Source organism: Microtus oregoni, unplaced genomic scaffold (genome assembly GCF_018167655.1).
Source record: "Microtus oregoni isolate MIOR12 unplaced genomic scaffold, Mior012 000001F_ref0000356, whole genome shotgun sequence".
NCBI classification, from domain to species: domain Eukaryota; kingdom Metazoa; phylum Chordata; class Mammalia; order Rodentia; family Cricetidae; genus Microtus; species Microtus oregoni.
Genome location: NW_024543060.1, coordinates 61,510,209 through 61,532,461, shown reverse-complemented (window position 1 = coordinate 61,532,461; position 22,253 = coordinate 61,510,209). Strand labels below are relative to the sequence as shown.

At 39.3% G+C, this 22,253-nt stretch overlaps 1 pseudogene; it reads left to right on the top strand.

Annotated features, from left to right (window-relative positions):
- Positions 1-22,253, top strand: part of LOC121463564 — a 43,882-nt pseudogene that overhangs the window by 4,230 nt on the left and 17,399 nt on the right.

Below are 22,253 nucleotides of genomic sequence, written 5' to 3'. Positions count from 1 at the left end.
AAGAGTGATTAAGCATCTAAAATACAAACAAGTGATAAGAGTAATTGAGAACTGAGCCAGCAAGATGACTCATCAGGTAAAGGTCCTTGAGACCAAGCCAGACAACTTAAGTTTAGTCCTTTGTCCAACATGGTGGAAGGAGGGATCTGGTTACTAAAATTTGCCCTGTGATCTCTGCACAAGGATCGTGGCATGGTGCACACGAGCGTGCATGCACCCTCTCCCAGTAAATGTAATTTAAAATAATTGAGATGAATTTGCAAAACTTCTGGAGTATAGTAGATTTACAAAATAACCTTGGTATTATAACATGCATTTTATTATAATATAATAACCGTAATAAAATATAAATGAGAAAACAAAATAATTTAATAATTCCCTTACTAAATTGAATTTGCTTTTATTTCTTTATTATTATTGAATCTTTCTATTTTTGGTAACTCAGTGAAAATTTCTTTGTAGGTAGGTTGGTTCTGTTAGACACACATATATTTAAGATTAGGTATGTTTATAAAATATGAACCAATATTTTATTGCTGTCCATGGTGGACCAATGTTATCTGTGACCCTTTATTATCATCTTTAATAGCATTGACTTTAAACAAATCTTTTTTCACCTGTTTTTTATGCTTTGCCATAGTGGTTTTAACGTTTGCTACTTTTTAGTGATAATGACCTATCCCTTACCCCTCACAAGCAAAATACCACACAAAACCTCACTTTATAAAATTGATGTAACTTGATTTCTGGTATGGCTTTAATGATGGATTTTTGTTTACTCTTTCCTCATGACTACTTGTACACCGATGGTCAGAAATCCCCCATTCTGCAAAAGCTAGTTGCAATAATGATAATTTGAAAATGAGCTATTTATAAGCTCATTTTGAGCTTTCTGCCTATATCGGAGTCATTTAGGAACACAAGCTATGCCTCGTAAAATAGCATTGTGATGTGAGACCTAAGTGTCAGTTCGATGTCATCATTATCCATTCATGATCCTCACTGGATCTAGTGTGGTTCCAAGGCCTTTGAAAGGATCTTTCTCAGGAATCTGATTTCACAGCAGTCTTCCTGTGTCCCTACCTTACCTTATATAGATAGACCCAATCTTACCTTATTTTCATAAAACTGTTTCTCTCCAGTCTCTCACGGTGACTTGAGTGTCAATTCCCAATTTTCTTCACATTGCTCTGTGCCTCTCTGCCCTTCAGTTGGCTGAACTTGAATTTGATGTGATACCAGTGACCACTAGAAAGAAAGAAGATCACTAAGTTGACCATTTTCTCTAGCAGTTATCTTTTCTACACTTTATGTGCAAATTAAGTATCATTAAGAAAACTGCTTTCTCGTGATCTGAGGCTCTTCTCCCTACGAGTTCAAAGATACAACCATTACATAGAAAGAAATCTATACTTCCCTTCTCTTCCCCTTTCACTTTGAAAGCTTTCACAGATCACGGACTTACTCTTTCCCAACATGAAGGGAATCAATATTCACATAATGTTTAATGAAAATATGCACACATCACCATTAATTTCTTTCTATCATATTGGATCACCAGAGCATCCTCCTCGGGCCCCTTTAATTACCGAGTTTGCATTTTGGAAAGTCGTGAGGTGTTGCTGGTGCTTCCAGCAGAAACGCACATAAAGTTGCTTCAAATGAGCAAAATTTAGGTTTCTGTCTCTACACTTCATTAGCATTAGCAAGCTCCAGTCTCATAGCAACCCAGATCTGATGATGAACACCTGCCAGCCCAGATGGTTTGGGGAGAAAATTCCTAACTAAATACAACAAAGTTCTGTTGTTGAGCTGCCCAAGCCATCACTTAACAGGATGCTGGGGGGAAAAAAGGAAAAGGAAAGAACTAAAAAATCTACAAAGGTATACTACAGACTTATAACAGGAAAAAAGAGGGAGGAGCCTTTTTTCAGCTGCTGTCACTACTGACATCTTATGCTCCAACCTTTTCTATTTGCACACACAGTATATGGGTATTTTATCACCATGAGACTACAGATGGCATTGGAAGTCAACTGGCATGGATAGCGGAGAGCAACAAAATCAATAGCATCTGCACAACTATGGAATGAATGAAGAAATGCACAAGTTTTCATATTTCTTAGCAGATAAATCTGTTCCTTTTCCCTAATGAATTAGCCAACACACACACACACACACACACACACACACACACACACACACACGGAGAGACAGACAGACAGACTAACACAGGGGGAGGGAGAGGGAGGGAAAGAGGGAAAGAGAATGAGGAATCTGGTTATCCTTGTTGAACGATTACTTCCTTTAGGGACCCAACTGAACCACTGAAAAAAATCTTCCAGTAGTCACGTGTCTGCTAAATAGCTACTAAATTTCCCCCTAGTGTGACAATATAAACTCCCTTGAAAGTTCTCTTTATATGTATGTTGTGGTTAATCATAATTATCGGCTTGACTGCATCTGCTAAGGACTACAAGATTAGGAAAGCATACCCCTGTTTTTGTCTGTGCTGATCTTTCTAGAAATGGTTGGATAATGAGAATTCCAGCCCAAAGAATGTGTCTAGTTCCTTATATATTCATTTTATGACTGCATTGAGAGGTGGGGAAAGCCAGATGGTTAGAACTCATTGGAGGAAGTAGGTGATGTAGATCACTAAAGGAAGGTTTCTGGAGACACCTAATCCTTTCTAGTCTTGCTCCATCTGATTTCACTTTACTCTCAGGTAGACAGCATCTTCCTCCCTTGAAGGATGCTAAAAACGAAATCCCACACTAGCTCATAATTGAGTATAATTAAAGGTTATTTATTTAGGGGTAGACTCACAGATCACAATCCTCTGCTCGAATGGGGAACAGCAATGGAGTCCAACTGCCAGGAAAGAAGGTGGACTCATGCTTTACATTGGCATATATAATAGTATAAGAGGCCACGCCCAAGTGGGCAGGTAACTTAAAGGCTACTGGCAGTAGGAGTTCCTACAGCACTCCCGCAACTTGAGACTTACACCATGATTTGTCTGCTCCGCCATGGCCTCAGAATCAACAACACCAAGGACTATAAACTGAGATCTCTGGAATAAAGGGCCAAAATAAGTCCTTTCCCCCTTATGTCATTTCTGCCAGGTTTTCTGTCAAAAAGACAATAAAGCTGATTGTTCCAGTACATGACATCTGTCCATGTAAGTGTGCTGCTGGTGGCAAGAACTTCACTGTGTATTACCCCTTTCATCTCTATCCAGCATTTTGTAAAAAGCTGTTGAACAAGAACCATCAGGTCCGTTCCTGCTTCCATTTTAGTGAAAATCATAAAGATCAGGTGGAGGACTTGCTATTTCTTAGCTCTATAGTTTTGGGGAAATTACCCAACATTCCTGAGTCTTGGGTTTGTCATTGTATTAGTTCATGAACTTGGTAAGAATTTTTAGCAAATTGATACATACACATGGTTCATATGGCAAACTTTATTCTCTGTGTGTTTGTTTACCTGGCTGGAGGTATATTGGGAGGTTGTGTACTGGCATCATCAAGTCAAAGTTTACAATTAAATTTTGTTTTTACAAATTTCTCCCCTTGTCATTCTCACAATTCTGGCTCAGATTATTTAGCCCTTCTGTTTCCTTATTGTTAATGGAGAAATTTTTAATGCTGGTTTTATGAGACATTTATGGGAAGTACATGAATCCCATAACTGTAAATGGTATAAAAGCATCTAATGTTAACATTTTATTTCTAACTTTATAAATACCCATTACTAAGGTTTACAAAGAAAATGTTATAATTGAGATGTAGATTACTATTATTCGTGTGCGTGCGTGTGTGTGTGTGTGTGTGTGTGTGCGGGTGTGCTGCACATACATGTGGAAGCAGGAAGCTGATGCTGGGTGTGTTCTCTCTTGCTCAATACCTTATTTTGGTAGACATGGTCTCTCACTGAACCTTATCTTTCTGAATGACTGGGACCAGGTTGGTTGGTCAATGTGCTTCTGGGAGGCATCTTCTCTAATCCCTTACCCTACCCAATGCTTGGGTTAGAACATTTGCTGCCACAACTGTCTTTTACTTGGGTGCTGGGGATATGAACATAGGTTCTTATTCTTGCCTGGCAGGTAGTAATGGGATGAACCGTATCCCCAGCCTATGGATTATTTTAATCTTCTGCTTCTTACACTTAATGTTAACTCTATTTAAAATTAATACATTAATACTCTTAAATTTGCTGGATTGTAAACCATGTCCTGTAAAACAAGACCATTGCATGCTTTTAAAATATATCTACATAATTTGCCTTTTAAAATTATATTCTGATCAGTATTTTTAAAAGTATGAATAGTTTTTATTTTCTCTCTGCTCATTGTTGTTATTACCATATATATATGTGTATATATATATATATATATATATATATATATATGCTTCATGAAAGGCTATAATCTTTCTAATGTCTTCAAATCAAATCCTTTTAGCTTTGTTCACTTGTTGATACGGGAGATTCATAATCATAGTTTAGGCGTCCTCACCATCTGATTAGCTCTCAGTACTTACAAACCATGTTTGGATGGGTGATGCGGAAGTTATTCCACTTGGCAGCCTTGTAACTAAAGTGATACATCTGCTAACATTGTTGACTCCACCTCTTGATCTTTTCTCTATAGCTTATAATCAAATAACTGAAATCAAATATAAATGAACTTCATGATATCAAGTCTTCTGATCATATGTTTAGATTGAAATTTGTAACTGACACCAAGTAGGGCTATAAAAAAAAAAAACCTTCGTTAAGATAAACAGAATTCTATCTGGTTCCTCCAAATCAGAAACCATTTCAAGGGATTTACAGATTACTTACAATTTTAGTGAAATAGGCCAGGATCAGATTGACAAAACTGGATATTTTATTTCACATTCCAAGTCCGGACGATTAAAAATGAATGAAACTAGAAAGCTTTAGGAAGAGAAAGGCCAAGGGAAAGAGGAAGGGAAAGACGTGGGAGTTAACTGAGAGTATGTATGCTAAGCATGCTTTACATATTATGAACACATCATACTGAAATGCTGTATGCCTTCACAGAAAGGAACAACAGCATCTTGTTTATTACAGCTCTTAGTTACCTTTTATGTCATCCAACTATGAGGAAATCATGATGAGCATACCCATAATCCCATATTTTCACTGCCGTTCAAGTTTCAGGCTAGCATGGGCTATGGTCCTTCCCTGTTTCTGTCCCCCTCTATATATGCATATTGTACATACATGTGTATGTTATATGTATATATGCATTCTTCTTATTAATATCACAATGGTATCCATTATGTTTGTATGCTTTTATTCTTGAAGCGTCGATATATGGAGCACCACTACAAATTTTGGAGGCCAGTTGCATCCATGGAGAATGCTTGGGTCTGATTTTTGATACTAAATTAAGAATGAGGACTGAGGCTAATGGAGAGAAGCATGACTATCAAATATCAGTTCTGGTAATTTTTCACACACACACACACACACACACACACGCACTCACACACACACACACGCACTCACACACACATGATCATGTGCACAGTGAATGTCTTCAAGGTTGTTGATGCTGTTAATTTTTGCTAGGTTTCAAATGTAGTTTTTAAAAAAGTATTCAGGGAGTGGGAATTTGGGCTGGTATTTTTAAAAAAATCTAATAAATTAAAAAATATATATCACACTAATGAGTGCTAAAAAATATAGCAAACTGTGTGACTATGTGTGCGCATGCACGTGTGTGTGTGTGTGTGTGTGTGTGTAGTCACACAAAAATATATTTACAGAATGAATTCATGAAGTCTTGGAGTCTGGAAAGTCTGAAACCTGTAGGGTAGAACTCTATCTTCCTCTTTCTCACATCATGTTATGGTTATACATGCACATGAATATGTATATACCTGAAATCCTTTCTCACTTAATAAAATACTGTATTTCTTTTATTTTTATTTTTTTTTTTTTTAAATTTATTTATTTATTAAGGATTTCTGCCTCGTCCCCACAACCGCTTCCCATTTCCCTCCCCCTCCCCCGATCAATTCCCCCTCCCTCATCTGCTCGAAGAGCAATCAGGGTTCCCTGACCTGTGGGAAGCCCAAGGACTGCCCACCTCTATCCAGGTCTCGTAAGGTGAGCATCCAAACTGCCTAGGCTCCCACAAAGCCAGTACATGCAGTAGGATCAAAAACCCACTGCAATTGTTCTTGAATTCTCAGTATTCCTCATTGTCCGCTATGTTCAGCTACTCCGGATTTCTTTTAAACACTGTTTCTTTATTACACTTGTCTCTCATCCTCACCGCCCCCCACCCCGCCATGGCACTACCACCAAAACACACATCCCAGTACTTCTTCATCTGTCTGAAGCTTTGTCTGCCTCTTGCTTTCCTGCTCTGAATCTATCCCAAATTTCTAAACATAGGCAATTGTTTTCAGACTCATTTCTTTCACTCACTTTAAATTCTTCACTCTGTACAGAATAGAATAAACTCTACTCAAATATGTGTCTATCAGATTTCACAGTGGCCCAGGCCTTGTACAAGATCAACATTGGCTCCTGTCCCTTGGCTACTTATGGGAACAAGTCTTCACATATTTATCTTTTTATTCTGGTGTGGGATTGAATCTAAGGCCTCGCATAAATCAGCGAAGTGGTCTATCACTGAAATAAAGAACCGCCATCCTCAGTTTTGCTCTCCTTATTTTCTTGCCTCTGGTTTCCCATGAGTTGAAAGGCTCAACTGTTTTTCAAACCTCAACTGTACTATGTTAAAGCTGTCATTAATTTACTCTAACTGGAATTCAGTGTTTTGTTTCTTTATCTTCTTTTACAATTACCCATTTCCTCTATATTAAAATCACAGTGCTAATCTGTTGTACTATGAGGCCACAGTAAACTGTTCTTTTTTTCCCCAATTTTTCTTTGGAACATAACCACTCGTTACTCTGCCGTTATGAAATGAGTGAGAAATATCCTTCAAAGCCTCCTGGACTTGAACAGTGCTAGCAGCACTGTTATGGAACCCTGTGAAACCTTTAGGATGTGGGATCTCCATGGAGGAAGTGAGTCACTGGGGACCAGTCTTGAGGATTCTATACCCAGTCCTGTTTCTGTTTCCTGTTCTGCTGAGAAGTGAGCAGGAGTGGTCCATGCTCCCACCACCACAGAGATGCCTATTGTCATGTCTGCTCATCATGCTCTTCTTTATCTCTCCAACCATGTGCTACACAAACCTCTTCTTTCTTAGGCTGACTCTTATCGGGCTCTTGACTTGGTTAAAGCAACATAAAATGAACATAAAATGTAACCGGCAGATTAGCTATGCAAAAATATTTGCTGTCTACATTATGTGATGGCCCTGCTGCCTGGCATTTAACTGCTAGCTCATGCTCATCTGTGCGCTCACGCATTCCATCTTTCTCTCTTCACTCATGTTCATAATTTTCTTGAAAATGTAATAGAAATGACCTCATTGATTACAATATATGTATATGACTCATTTATTGGAAGCATTGCCAGAGATGACATTAATACTGATAAAGGACTTCCGCTATTTCTATTATACTTCTTTTCCCTCCTTGATATATTGTCTTTATCATTTCCTTTGTTCATTTGTCATGATTATAATCTAAGGGGTGTGGAGATGACTTGTTGGTAGCATATTTGCCTCTAAAGCACAAGGACATGAGTTCAACACCTAAAATTCATGCAGAAAAGCTGGATAAGGTGACACCCACTTGTAATCTTAGTGCAGGGGAGTTGAGACAGACAGATTCATGGAACTTCCAGGCTGGGCACCTTAGACCACTGCACAAGTTCCAGGTCAGTGGGCTACCTTTTGATTTAACCCACTGGATTGTGACTGAAGAATGGCACCAGCGGTTGTCTCACTCATGACTCATACCCGAACACACATGCACATGCACACACAAACTACAAAATATAGTTTTATATTTCCAGCATTTATGCCTATATTTCTCTTTTCTTAAGACAAGGTCTCACTACACAGCCCAGGCTAGTCCCAGACCTGCAATTATCTTGCTTTTTTCTAAGTTGTAAGACTACGAGTGTGTTCTTCTGCTTCGCTGGTTTTCAAGGTGTTTGGTATCTATTTCTCTTTGTGATGAGTTATGTAAAAGAAAAGCATTAAATATAAAGAATAAGAAACTGACTATTGAGTGGCTTTGCACTTTGGGGATTTCATAAAAATGAAGATAAAACTGCTGATAGAAAAATCTCATTACCTCTATATCTCTGTGATACAGTTTCCCAAAATAGCACAAATGTCTCTTAGTATGTCCTTAAAAGCTGTGACCATGTTTTATAAATAAACACAAAAATATTTTCAGTACAATTCAGAAATGACTGCTACAAATATCAGTATTATGAGCTGCTGGGTTAGCTCATCAGACTTGATAAGAAAATAAAGTTGTAGAACTTAAACAATATTATTATTACTGCATATAGTTTGTACACTTGAAAATCCCCCCCAAAATTGCAGATTAAAAGGTGTGACAATTGAGCAAAAAATAATAATACAGAAATCAAATAAGAATAAAATAAGGATTGCATTTGCAGAAGTAATTCATGTACATCTCCCATGGTCATCACGCCCACACACACTTGGGAGTTAGTTTCTTTAGCATGTAGTTTTGTTGTTGTTGTAGAGACAGTGTCCCATGTAACCCAGGACATCCTTGACCTCACTATGTCACCAAGAATAACTTAGAATTTTTGTTCCTCCTGCCTTTATCTCCTGGGTGTGGTGATTTCAGGTCTATGTACCACCTCAGTCAGTTGGTGCGCTGTTGCCTATTGAATCCCGGACTTTGTACATGCTAGGTAAATCTTCTCCTAACTCAGCTGTATTCCTAGTCCCTAGCAATGATTTTTTTTAAAGTGGGGAAAGGTTTATGTTTTAATTGACAGTGATAATAAGCATTGTAATGTAGAGACTTTATTTATCAGAATCTAAATTTTATCTGGTTCTGGTTTAAAATAATAATAAAAGAAAGGTCAGATGAACATCTTGAAACCAGTTAGGCTGATTCAAAGGATTATATAACTGAAAAGAAACAAAAGTCAAAGTTTTTCTGTGCAGACGAGGGAGAGAGATATCTCCACTGGACCACAGATCTGTGATTCATGAAAGCAAAGTATAAAAAAATTAAAAAAAAGAACTTTTATGATACCAATGCTTTTATTCCCTCCAAATCACCATTGAATATACTCTCTAGTTTGTCGGCTGTAAGTCATGGGGTCTCTGTGAGGTAATTGGGTTGTGTTGGCGTCACCATTGAGCGTAAACTACACAACAGACCACGAGAAAGGGAACTCTGTATTCTTACTTTTTTGTTAGCTTGATTGTAAACAGCATGACCAAGACGACTTTACAGAAGGAAGGATTTATTTGACCTTAAAGTTCCAGAGGAAGAGTCTATACGGGCAGGGGGGGCACCCAGAACAGGACAAATTAGCAGCGGGGAGAGGCTTTAAACTCTCAAAGGTTGTCTCTGGGCATGTAATTCCTCCAGCAGGGTTGCAACATTCTATAACCTCTCTAAACAGGGCCGCCACACAGAGAGCAAGTGTTCAACGTGACAGAATCAATGGGAAACATTTTTCATTCATATCATCCCAAGCTAGGTCACTCCTTCTGTCACATATGGGCAAACAGTGGCGTCTAGAAGACTGATCTAGGTATTGCCTGCTGGTGGGGAATGTGGAGAAAGCTTTGAGTGAGTGTGTCAAGAGCAGATGAGATCTTGGGCAAAGGTTTATTGTTTGATATGAGCTGAGTAATACCATGCCAAGGACCCCAATGCCTCAGATCCTCAGGAATGGCAAACTCTTCTTGTGGGTTGAGGCTCAGAGAAGAGTAACAATGTCTTCCTCCAGTTCCTGTGTAACTGTTGCCAGGGTATACAGAAACCATGAACCACAGTTTCCTCCTCCCAAAGGACTGCAAACTGACAGCCCTCAGCTACAGAGACCTCATATCTAGACTGGCTAACCCCTCCCCCAGGAAAAGCACAGTAAAAGTTCAGGTTCCCAGCTGTGCCGCCCAACTGATGCTGCTCCCTCAGAATGAGCACATCCCACCTGGTCTCAAATGAGGGCCTCTTCTTTTTTCGTTTATTTTCTTCTTGCTCCAGTCAGGATTCCTGGACCAAGTGGTGTTGAGAGCAGCAGTCTTGTATCCACCCAGCTTCGAACACTGTGTGCAACAATTTTCTGTCATTGGTTCATTGTGCCCTTTTAAGCATTCGGTGATAGCAGCTTCTATAATGGTATGGTGATATGGTGGCCTTTAAGCTAAACATGTGATTACGATCCAGGGAAGACACAGTAAGTCATGAAATTTGTGGCTGCTAAAAAGTTTATCTGGTTTAGATGCAGTGATGGTTTTTAAAATTGTAGACTGACTGAGTTATTTTAAAGGTTTTAAGACTATTACAAGTAGTCGATAAGAAAAAGTCAGCCCTGATGAGTCAAGAGGCAGAAGGGGCACCAGAGTTTATGAGGAAACACTGAGCTGTCAGTCTCAGGGGAAAGACTGAAAATCAGACTCCAAAATGTACTAGCTGCTAAGGTTGGCAAGATGGCCAAAGAGATCGAATGGCCAATGTCAGTTATTACTAATGTCGAAGTCAGAACTCTGAAAGAAAAACAACAAAATTGAGGTCACAGATGAAGATGAACCAAAGCAGCATTGCTGCCTCGGACGAAAACCCGGAATTAACTAGTATGTCACAAGCTTTCTTCTTTATAAAGAGAGCATGCTATCCATTCCCAGTCCTAGGTGACTTGTGACATGGCGTTTAGCCTTCCTTGGAACTATCCTAGTAAGTCCCACAGAATCCAGGAAGACAGTTTGACCTTGGCTATAGTCAGAGGCCTAGACAGTCTAGGAAGAGATAACGTGAAGCCAAATTACCCTCAAGACATGGTTGATACATCTTGTAGGGAGTGTGTGCAGCAGAACCTAGAATTTGAAATTGGAGGTAGAATATGGGACTGGAGGGTGGGATGTGTTCTGATGGGCAAACCGTGTCTCGAGGATGTTCTGGGAACCAACTGGGATACCTGATTGAGTGTGTAGTCATGTGTAACTAGAACTCAGTCATGATGGAGGTTTTTCCTGAGTATTGAAGAAATGCTAGAATATTTCTGATAAAATATCAGACAGTGGCCAACCAGGAAGTATATTAATTACTTTTGCTGTGACAAAAAAAAAAAGAAAAAGCAATTTCAGGAAGGAAAGATTTACTTTGGATCAAAGTTCATGGGCACAGTCCACATTGACGGAAATTGTGATGTTAGGAATTTGAGGCGCTGGGCGCATTGTCCCAGGTAACAGAGATGAATGCTGGTATTCAGTTAGCTCTCTCTGTTTATATGGTCTGAGAGCACAGTTCATGAAAAGGTGCTGCTTAAGTTTATGATAAATCTTCTCACCTCAGTTAACATACTCTAGAAAATCTTTCACAATGAGATAATCTCTCACAATGTAGTGATATCTTATTTGTATTTTAATAAATCAAATTTGCCTAAAGATCAGAGAAGCAGAGCAGCAATCTACTAAAAAGACTAATGTTCAGACCGAAGGGGCAGTCCTCAGACTTCATAGACTGCATTGTACCTCCAGCAAACCCCAGACTCCACACTCCAATGAGTTCCTATCTCTTCCCCTTTATATTCCTTTCTGCACCCAGCCATATCACTTCTGTCTCTACCTTCCTAGTGCTGGGATTAAAGATGTGTGACTCCCAAAGACTGGGATTAAAGGTGTGAGCTACCACCACCTGGATCTGTTTCTGGTTTAATTTTGTGTAGCACAGGGTAGCCTTGAACTCACAGAGATCTGTTTGTCTCTGTCTCCTGAGTCCTGGGATTAAAGGGGCATGCCACCACTCCCTGGCATCTAGTGGCTTAGCTTTGAACTCTGATCTTCAGGCAAGCTTTATTTATTAAAATATAAATAAAATATCACTACAGTCTGCATCCTGCCTCCCATTCCCCTTTAGCTTCTAAATGCCCAAAGGATGTCTCTAAGGTGTGAGAAAGTACACTGGTAAAGAATCCCATCAGACTATTGAAAAACTTAAGATTGATTTTTGGTTATTGTTTTAGGCACTGTTGTATTTTAATGAAGGGACACTATGGCCAAGGCAGCTATTGTAAGAGAAAGCATTTAAGTGGGACTTGTTCACATTGCAGAGGTTTAGTCCATTATCACCATGGGAGGAAATGTGGAGACTTGCAGGCAGACACTGGAGTGGTAGCTAGGAACGGTCCTGATCTGTAGGTAGAAAGAATGACTCTGGTCTTGGCTTGGGCTTTTAAAATATCAAAGCCTCCCACCAATGACACACTACCCCTAACAAGGCCGCACCCTTTAATCCTTCTACTTCTTTCAAATAGTGCCATTCCCTGTAGAGGAATCATTGAGTCTATGGGGGCCATTCTCATTCAAACCACCACAGGTATTGCTTTTCTGTCTCTGTAAATCAGAGTTTACAGTGTAATTTGTTACTATGGGGTTGGATTAACTGCTATTAACGGCATGCAGAACCTGGACAGTCTCAGAGACCAGGCTACTGCACTTAAACATGGGTGGCAAACTTCAAACAATAATCGAATTGGCGCTAGGATCAGAGGGACAATCAGAAGCTCATTTGGGGTATTTGGTGCTGAGTAATAAAATGTGTTCTTTGAGTTAAGAGGCCTGGGTCACTAATAAAAGCATTGTCAGATCATAACAAATAAGAACCGTTGACACAAATATGTAAGTTACTCAGATAGAAAATTGTGGTTTCTTGTTTATGTCAGTACAAATTAAACTCACAAAATCATGCTCCTTTTGTGAACAAGGTTCGTGGACTGGAAAAAAGACCCTGAAACATCATAGAAATCACATATGATAAAGATAATTACCCAATCTAGGCTGGGTGGTGGTGGCATATGCCTTTAATCCCAGCATTTGAGAGGCAGAGGCAGGTGGATCTTAATGAGTATGAGGCCAGCCTGTTGGACAAAGTGAGTTACAGGACAGCCAGGACTGTTACACAGAGAAATTCAGTCTCAAAAAAATAAAAAAAAAATCACCATCTGGGTTTGAGAAGATGATAACATCACTGGTTGCTCTTGCAAAAGACCCAGGTTATTTCTGAGCCCCTAACAACAGTCTATAACTCTAGTTCTAAGGGATCCAACACTTACTCTTAGATCTACCGGCACTAGGCACACACATTTACATACCCATGTGGGGAATGCTTGTACACATAAAAAATAAACAAATCTTTAAAAAATTACTGAAGTGGGTAGAAATAAAGCATGGGGCAGGCAAATCTGTCTCTTATATTTTGTAGAATAACCATAAGACATTTCAGGATTAGTAGTCCAGTCCCATGATGGATATTTGGAATTGATAAAGCTAGCAGCTGTCAAAATAACCACACTGGATTCCTGACTAGAGAAATAAGAAATACTGTAGCCTGAAATGCCAACTGGAAGTCTCACTAACTCCTGGAGACGATGATGCCCCTGCCAAGATATATATCATATGCAGTAATGTCTTCTGGGAAGAAATGCTGGAGATTTCTGTGTCATTATTTAATCAACCTTTATAGTTCTTTCCAAAATGAGATAGAAAATGCTTGATGAAGATTGATGGCCATAAATTTTACCAGTTGATGGCTTCAATTTCTGCTGCCATGTTGGATTTTTCTTTGAACAAATCCTTTAAGGCTCCCTACTCTCATAAGTGGTCACTGATCTGGCAAATATTTCCTTCTTGTTCTTTCTGAATTTAGGAAAATAAAATTATTTTATCTGGGCATCAGGATGATATCACTATCTCCCCATCCTGTTTAGAACATGCTGACTCTCTTCTCTGTCATAAAACTTCACAGAAATATCGATTATCTGAGTGTTTTACCTACTAGGTCACTATATTAACTATGGCATCCTAAAAGAACCTGGTGATAAGAAAGGGTCAGATGTTCTCCATAGCTCAACAAAATATGCCGGCTAGAGAGTGGGATTTCTGTTCATGGAGAAAGGATGTTTAGCATAGTATATGTCTGAAACATGACAAAGGGTACAAGTGGTTGTTAGATTCCCAGCTAAATTACATTAGGTTAGAGGCTGTGTTTCCATGATTTCAACATAAATAGTGAAGTAGTGGCTGATATCTGATTCTGGCTCTATAAAGCTAAGGTAATATCTCTTAAAATTAAAGAATCTATACAGACTGCCCTACTCACTACCGCTTTCAGAAAAAAACATTTCATGGACTTTAACATTTTCATAATATTGGGTGCAAAACTATTGATCCAAATTCTTAAGTCTTTGATGAAAGACTTTTATCAAAGAATGTTTGGGGTTCCAATGATACTGATCACAATCCTCCTCACCCATCAGACCAACAGACAAGCAATAGATTACCTTTAGTGGCAACTGTAGTAAGTCTTACTACCCAAAAAGAATTTGGAGATACTACTCTATAAAGCAGACCTAAAAGGACAGACTTGCTCCCAGGCATGTTCTAGATACACATTTAAACTTGCTTCTTTCAGTGGGAATTTCACTATGCAGCTGTTGTAGTTAAGACTGATCACGTTTCAACTAGGGGCCCAGATTTACCAGAACTGGTGTCAGTATCCTCTATTAGACCAGAAAAGCAAACTTATTTTCAGAGGATAGGGCATTCTAGAACACGTTCTGTAGAACAAATACAGCTATCAGTTAAGGCCCAGAGACCTGCTGCAGCAATGAGGGTGGGAATTTCTGCCCTATGCTATCTTGTTTCAAGTATTTAAGAGAATGTATTGGTTAGCACATGGAACTCTAATCATTTTCTGATTAATTGAGCTTGCAATTTTCCTTGTTTAGTTTCTCACACAAACAGGGCATTCATTCTTAAGAGATACACATTCACAATTGTTATGGCTTTGTCATGAAGCATACTCTCTAAAGCCATTTGTATCTAAAGTTTGGTGCTCAAATTTGGATGTGCTTAGATCCCGAGGAAATGAGGTTTCTTGGTGAATTAATCCATTGGTAAGTTCAAAGGTAAATGAGCTACTAGTTAGTGGGATCTATTTGGAAGAAGCAGGTCACTAGAGGTGACTTTGAAAGGTGCATCTCACCGTAGAACTTTTACATGCTTTGTCATTGTTGGACACAACAAGTTGAATGACATTGTTCCATCATACACATTTCCCACAATTATATTTGGCTTCATCTCAAGCCCAAAAGGCCAAGGCCAAGTGGCCACACTCTGAAATCTCTGGAACGAAGCAGGAGAATAAACTCTTCCCCCTTTAAGTTTTTTTCTAGGTGATTCTGTCAGAGCGACTGAAAACTGAGCAGCGCGGTCATGAAGAACATAGGTCGTCTGAGTGATCTAAGATCTGGACTGAATCCAACACCTATTAAACACCTCCTCAGTCCTTCAATTCGACACTTTCCCCTTCTTCTAGTCAGCACCATAGCAACTGGCTCTGTGTGGGTTCTGATTCCCTAACTTAGTCACCACCTCACAGTCAACCCACCTCAAAATCTTTTGCTTTTTGGGTCTGTTTTGAACTTCTCTTGTTGATGATGCTATTGTGGACACTTGGAGCATAATATTTGTGACCAGTAACTATAGTAAATGAACTCCACATGGGGAAAAGTCTATTTTCTATTAGAAGAAAGAATATGAAAAAAATGTCCATTTATTTATTTATTTATTTATTTTTTTTTTTGTGGTTTTTCGAGACAGGGTTTCTCTGTGGTTTTGGAGCCTGTCCTGGAACTAGCTCTTGCAGACCAGGCTGGTCTCGAACTCACAGAGATCCACCTGCCTCTGCCTCCCGAGTGCTGGGATTAAAGGCATGCGCCACCACCGCCAGGCAAAAATGTCCATTTATTTTCACAGAACAGGAGTCATTAGGCACTTTCCCATAGGGCTTTATTCTTTCCTACGTATATGAAGGCCAGCTGTGGTTTGGCTCATGTTGATTGGTCTTGGGAAACCCAGCAGACACAGAAAAGCCTTATCATTTAGGTCAGTGCCACATCTGTTCCATTTGGTTTCACTTTAGACACTGGCCAGAAAGGCAGAGATCTCTCCTCTTCAGATGCATGTGAAGACTGCAATGCTATTGTTCCATGCCTTGTAAGGTTTGTCTTAGAATGACAGTGTAACTTCAAATCACTTCCCACTCATTCAAGCCATTCACACAATGAAGACCAAAAATGGAGCAGGGGGAGGAGGAGATTTTGTGACCATAAGAACTCCCAAAAAGGAGTCAGTATTTGCTGCATAATAAGCATCTGCGATATGCCCCAGCGATGCCTATCAACCAGGCGGATGTCCCTGGCCTATGATCTCATCCTTCATATACTTTATATGATAAATCATATGTCCAGACTTCTATCAATAGATGATTTGCAAAGGGAACCAAGTCATGTTAATTCCTGAAAAACTATATGCAAATCAAAACTAAAGAGGCAATGCCAAACATATATGCTTGCTATGATTGTGGAGGAACTATAAATATGACACAAATATATGCATTCTGTGCAAAGTTGTTAAAATCATTATTCTAAAGAGAGGGTGATGTGGTTAGAGAGAAGTAGAGGAACCTCTCTTTCCTCCCCACAGCATTCTCTCCTCTTGAATATGTTTCATGTTCTTTTTCACATGAGCAAAACCAAAAGGGGCCTGTCCTGGAACTAGCTCTTGTAGACTAGGCTGACCTCGAACTCACAAAGATCAGCCTGCCTCTGCCTCCCGAGTGCTGGGATTAAAGGTGTGTGCCACCACTGCCCGGGACAGGCTACAAAACTACAGAGAAACCCTGTCTCAAAAAACAAAAATAAAAAACAAAACAAAAAATCAAAAGGGGGAAATAGATAAGTCAGGTATAAAATCCTTCTGTCGTTCCCCTGGTCTGTCCTTTTTGATAGTCCCAGAAGTCCTGAATGACCGAGACTTTATGTACTGTTCTCCCCCACAAGGGGAGCTCTTCCATAATTGGTGGTACCATTGAACCTTCCTGTTCTGCCTCAAATCTGCCCCATCCAGTTTGCTACTTCTCTCATTGGTACACTTCCCTGCTGCCTGTTGACTCCTCTCTCACAATCTCTTACACAGGATATTTTTTCTATAGATTGCCTGAAGCACCTTCACTTGCTTTTTCTTTTTTTTATTTTTCAAACACCTCACAATTACAGCAGACACTTCATTCTTGAACGTTTTGGCTCTCCCATTATTGCCGTGTTTCAGCAACTTCAGGTGAGTTCTGATTCTCACCATTTGCTGCTTCCTCAATTTAGTCTCTCCATTGCTCACTTACTTTTTTATTTCCCATGCTTTTTAAAAGAACTCTATGTGCTTTGTTTTCTGTATGACATCTCTGTCCCAGACCTCTGCAGTCTCCCTCGTTGTGAGAGGCTGAACGCTGGTTCTGTTTTGGCTCTCATATCTTCATAAGGTCAGGAGATTAGATCAATCTGTAGTTTCAGCTTTTTCTTTGTCTAGACTTTCTTCTCGGCAATAGGAGCTTCATAATTCTCTTTTTAGTTGACCCCAAGTCAAGGCACTGTCTGGGCACTAGAGTTGGCTCTTTCCTCAAGACTGAAGAAATCCCAACTCAATATTTCTGACTCTGAATTGTGCCTTCAGGTTATTATAAAGGTACATTTATCATCATTGTGGATTTCTCTTTGAGCTCTTCAGGAAAAAAAAAATCCCAGCTGGGCACACCGGGCTCTCCCTCCATATGTGATGGTTCATACTTTCCTCCCAGGTGACAGACATAAGAAGATTGGTTCAATGAATTCTCTCTAGAAACAGTCTCAAAGACCTAGGCAGGAAATAAATGAGTAGCTCTCCCAGATTTTTGCCAGCATACCATCCAACCCATTATTTTCTAGTTCATGTACAACATAGTTCTTTTATGAGCTCAGGCATGGCTAATGCCATGCAATGCATATGCAGATAAGAACTGATTTTATAGGAAAGGCTATGGGCCTCAGATGGAGCCAGGAAAAGCTTCCTTAGACATTGGGATAAAGAAGTGATTCTCAACCAGTGGATTCAACCTTTGACAAACCTGTATCTCCAAAACTATTTACATTTTGATCAACGTCTCTGTTTTTATGCCAATATCCACAGCTGTTTTCATTACTGCAGCTCTATAATAGAGCTTGATGTCGAGGATGGTGATGCCTCCGGAAGTTCCTTTATTGTACAAGATTGTTTTGACTATCCTGGGTTTTTGTTTTTCTTTTCAGAAAGCATCTTTAACAAATGGTGCTGGTGTAACTGGATAGCAACATGTAAAAGAATACAAATAGATCCATGTCTAGCCCCATGCACAAAACTTTCAATGAATGAAAGACCTCAATATAAATCTGACCACACTGAACCTCACTCCAGAACCCAGTCAAGGCAGCAGAATCACACCGCTGGTTATCTAGGCAAGTTCTAGACGTTCCACCACAGACATTTCTACAGCTTCTATGCGGAGACTCAGCCAACACACTTGAGAGAGGGGACCAGCTGTCACAGAGTGATAAACCACTGTTTCTAACGTGGTGGTATTAGTTCCTACGGGAGTCTACATCTTCCTGATTCTCACACAGACAATAAGGCAGGCTACACCCCTGTGAACCAATAGTTATAAAGCAAAGACTTCATACAGCCTTTCTATCTGATTCTTTGTGGAGATCATGAATTGTTGGTATTGGCATTAAAAACAGAGACGTTGACCAATGGAATCTCATCGAAGACACAGATATTAATCCACACACCTATGAACACCTGTTTTTCGACAAAGAAGCTAAAATTATACAATGGAAAAATGAAAAAAAAATTACATTTTGATTTATAATAGTAAGAAAATTAATTATAGTTATGAAGTAGCAGTAGAAATAATTTCATGGTTGGGAGCTACCAGAACACAAAAAAACTATGTTAAAAAGTCACAGCATTAAAACCATTGGGATAAACTATGAGGCTTGATTTCTGGGGTAGCTGTGATCCTTCCCAAATGAGTTCACTGTCTAAACGCTACCAATAAGCAATTAAACCCTCATATATAACTTGGAAAGTGATTCCATTTAGCATCTGCTTACATGATTGTGTCACAATGTTCAAAGGCATTTGCATGTCTAATATTTTCTCTGCAGTTTCAGGGTTCCATTATTCTCTATATATTATGGTACTTACCCCATGATCCTTTCTCACTTCAAAGATTCAAATGGGGAGCTGGGAAGCTGTGTTTGGTGACTCACACTGTAACCCTCTGTCTCAAAAGAAACAAAACAATGCCATAGGAGTAGAATGTCATCCTTATTGATATAACTAAAAGACAAGCAATAAACACTGCTCTAGAGGAAACACCTTCCAGTTCCCTTGATACACAGAAAAAAAGGCAGTTGGGGAAAAGCAAAAGAAAGAACCAAACAGACACCAAACAAGTAGATTCCATGTCTTTTGGGAAAAGTAAAGAAATAAAAATCTTCTATTTCCCTTTTGAGAGATAACTAAAGACCCTTAGTTTAAAAACCAAGCCAAACCAAAACAAAAAGAATCACCAAAAGGAGAATTTGTGATTGACACTTCAGCTTCAAAATCTTGGCAAGCCCAGAACAGTGGTGTCCCTCAGGAACAAAACCTAGCTAGAATGTGCAATGCAATAAGTCACAACCCTTGCTAAAGCTTGCATTAAACCTTTAGCCAAATGTAACACAGGAGATGGATCGTCTTGCAGACAACAGCAATAGCTGGAAAAATAATCACTTAGCCACATATACTTGCAAGAACAGCAGAAACCAGACACACATATTTCTTCAGTGCAAAAGAGAAATAGTGGATTCCAGAGGGCTGATTTTGCAGTCTAGCTGAGTACGGCAAGGGCTTGCTGTGCACATGTTGGCGTGCACCTCTTTGCAGAAAGGGGAAATACGTGAAAGAGAAAATTTAGAGCTTTTTGTCTGATGTGGGATACCTTTCTTTATGTTGTGATTGCCATCGATTAATAACGAAACTGCTTTGGGCCTCTAGCAGGGCAGAACAGAGGTAGGTGGGGAAAACTAAACTGAATGCTGGGAGTAAGAAAGCAGAGTCAGGAGAAGCCATGTAGCCCTGCCAGATGAAACATTACCTGGTAAGTCATAACAGCATGATGATACACAGAATAACGGATATGGGTTATTTTAGAATATAAGAGTTACCTAAAAATAAGTTTAAGGTATTGGCCAAGCAGTGATTTAAATGATATAGTTTCTGAGTGATTATTTCATGGTCTGGACAGCTGGGAACCAACGAGCAGCCTCTTACAACACCTGAGTTTGGAGTCACTTGATGTGGGATTCCTTTCTATATGCTATGAATATGTTTAATTATCATTAGTTAATAAAGAAGTTCCTGTGGCCTATGACAGGGCAGAATATGGCTAGGTAGGAAAACTAAACTGAATGCAGGGAGAAAGAAGGCTGTATCTAAGCAACTGTGTAATTGCTTTGTAACTGAACATGACTTTAAACTTTGAATCCTTTTTGCTTCCACTTCTAGAGTCCCAAAACTACAGGTATATGCCACCATGCTGGCTTCTCCTTAACAGGTTTGGGACACAATATTCCATATATAAAGCGAACAGATTGTACAGTATGGCTAGTGCTCCGTCCCATGTCACAATGGAAGATGATAAGCTCTTAAGTTGCATATATATATTCCTACATTGTTCAAAAATAACTCTACTGATGTGTTTTATTGAAATGTATGTATATTTAATTATCAGTTGAATGTAAGTTGGTTAAATAAAGGAATGGTATAAGGAGAGAGGAATAGCTGAATTCCCCATAGTATATTGGTTGCAAAAGAAACAAGTTAAATTTGTTTTGAGCAAAAAGCCAGCAATTGTTTTTAAGAGTGTATTATTTAACAGATTATAAACTGGGGGCATAGAATTCAAGCCTGAAAAATAACTCAAGGTGTAATTTTTCTTTTTTCCAATTAGTCTGGCTATTTGGGAGTAATGCAGTTTTACACAACGGGATTCTGCAATTGTGTTAAGGCATTAATGTATAAGAATAAAAGTCAATGGGAAGTTACTAGATAATAAAGAGGGTCATGTCTTGATTTGCTGGAGGTCATGGGAAGTGACAGAGTAGCATGGCCAACAAATAGTGTGTCAGGTGAATTGGAACACTGAAAGTATAAGATAAAAATATGGGCAGAGTATTTCTTCCCCACACCTTTGCCTATTCCCTGATTCCAAAGCTGCTTGTCTTAGTTACTTTTCTATTGCTATGACAAAATACCATGTCTATGGCAACTTATAAAAGAAAGCCTTTAATATGAAGGTTCATGGTTCCAGGGGGTTAATGTCCATGACTATCATGGTGGGAAACATGGCAGCAGGCATGAGACTGAAGCAGTAGCTGAGAGATGACATTTGATCCATAAACACAAGGCAAGAGTGGGAGAGAGGAAGAGAGGCAGGGAAGGAGGGAGAGAAAGTGTTTCAGAGACAGAGAGACAGGGACAGACAGAGTGACAAAGAGAGAATGCACTATTGGGAGTGGTATGGATTTTTAAAACCACAAAGTGACACACCTCCTCCAGCAAAGCCACACTTCCTAATCCTTCCTAAATAGTTCCATCAACTGGCAACCAAGTATTCAATGAGCCATTCTCATTGAAACCAGCACACTGCTGTTTTCTCAGCTGTCAGGAGGAAGAGGGCCGGCCGTTTGCATAGGCTGTGTCCACTTAATCACCAGAGACCAGAGTTCTCAGTCAAGCTATTAGCCAAAATGAGAAGGGTGTATTATCTGTAAGGACTGTGACAACTGATTTCTTTAGAACTGCCTTTGTCTGATAGAATTTATTTTTTAAGTCTCTGAGACAGGAAGATGTTATTAATGTAGACACACATGGGGAACATAATATGATGGTTTTCGTAAACTGGAAACACTTAGAAGCCACCTGAGAACATTAATAAAAAACTCTGGTGCTTGAGCCCCACCTTATTTATCAACAAATCAACAAGCACTTGTGAATAAATCTGAGACTTGACACAAAAACTAACAAAATTTTCCCCATCATATCAACACTGAAGGAGTATTTTTTACCTATGTTTGTGTGTGTGTACGTGTGCATGGGAACAAGGGTGGAATTACCATGGCATGCATATCAAATTAGAGGACAGCTTCATATTGTGTCTTTCTTGAAT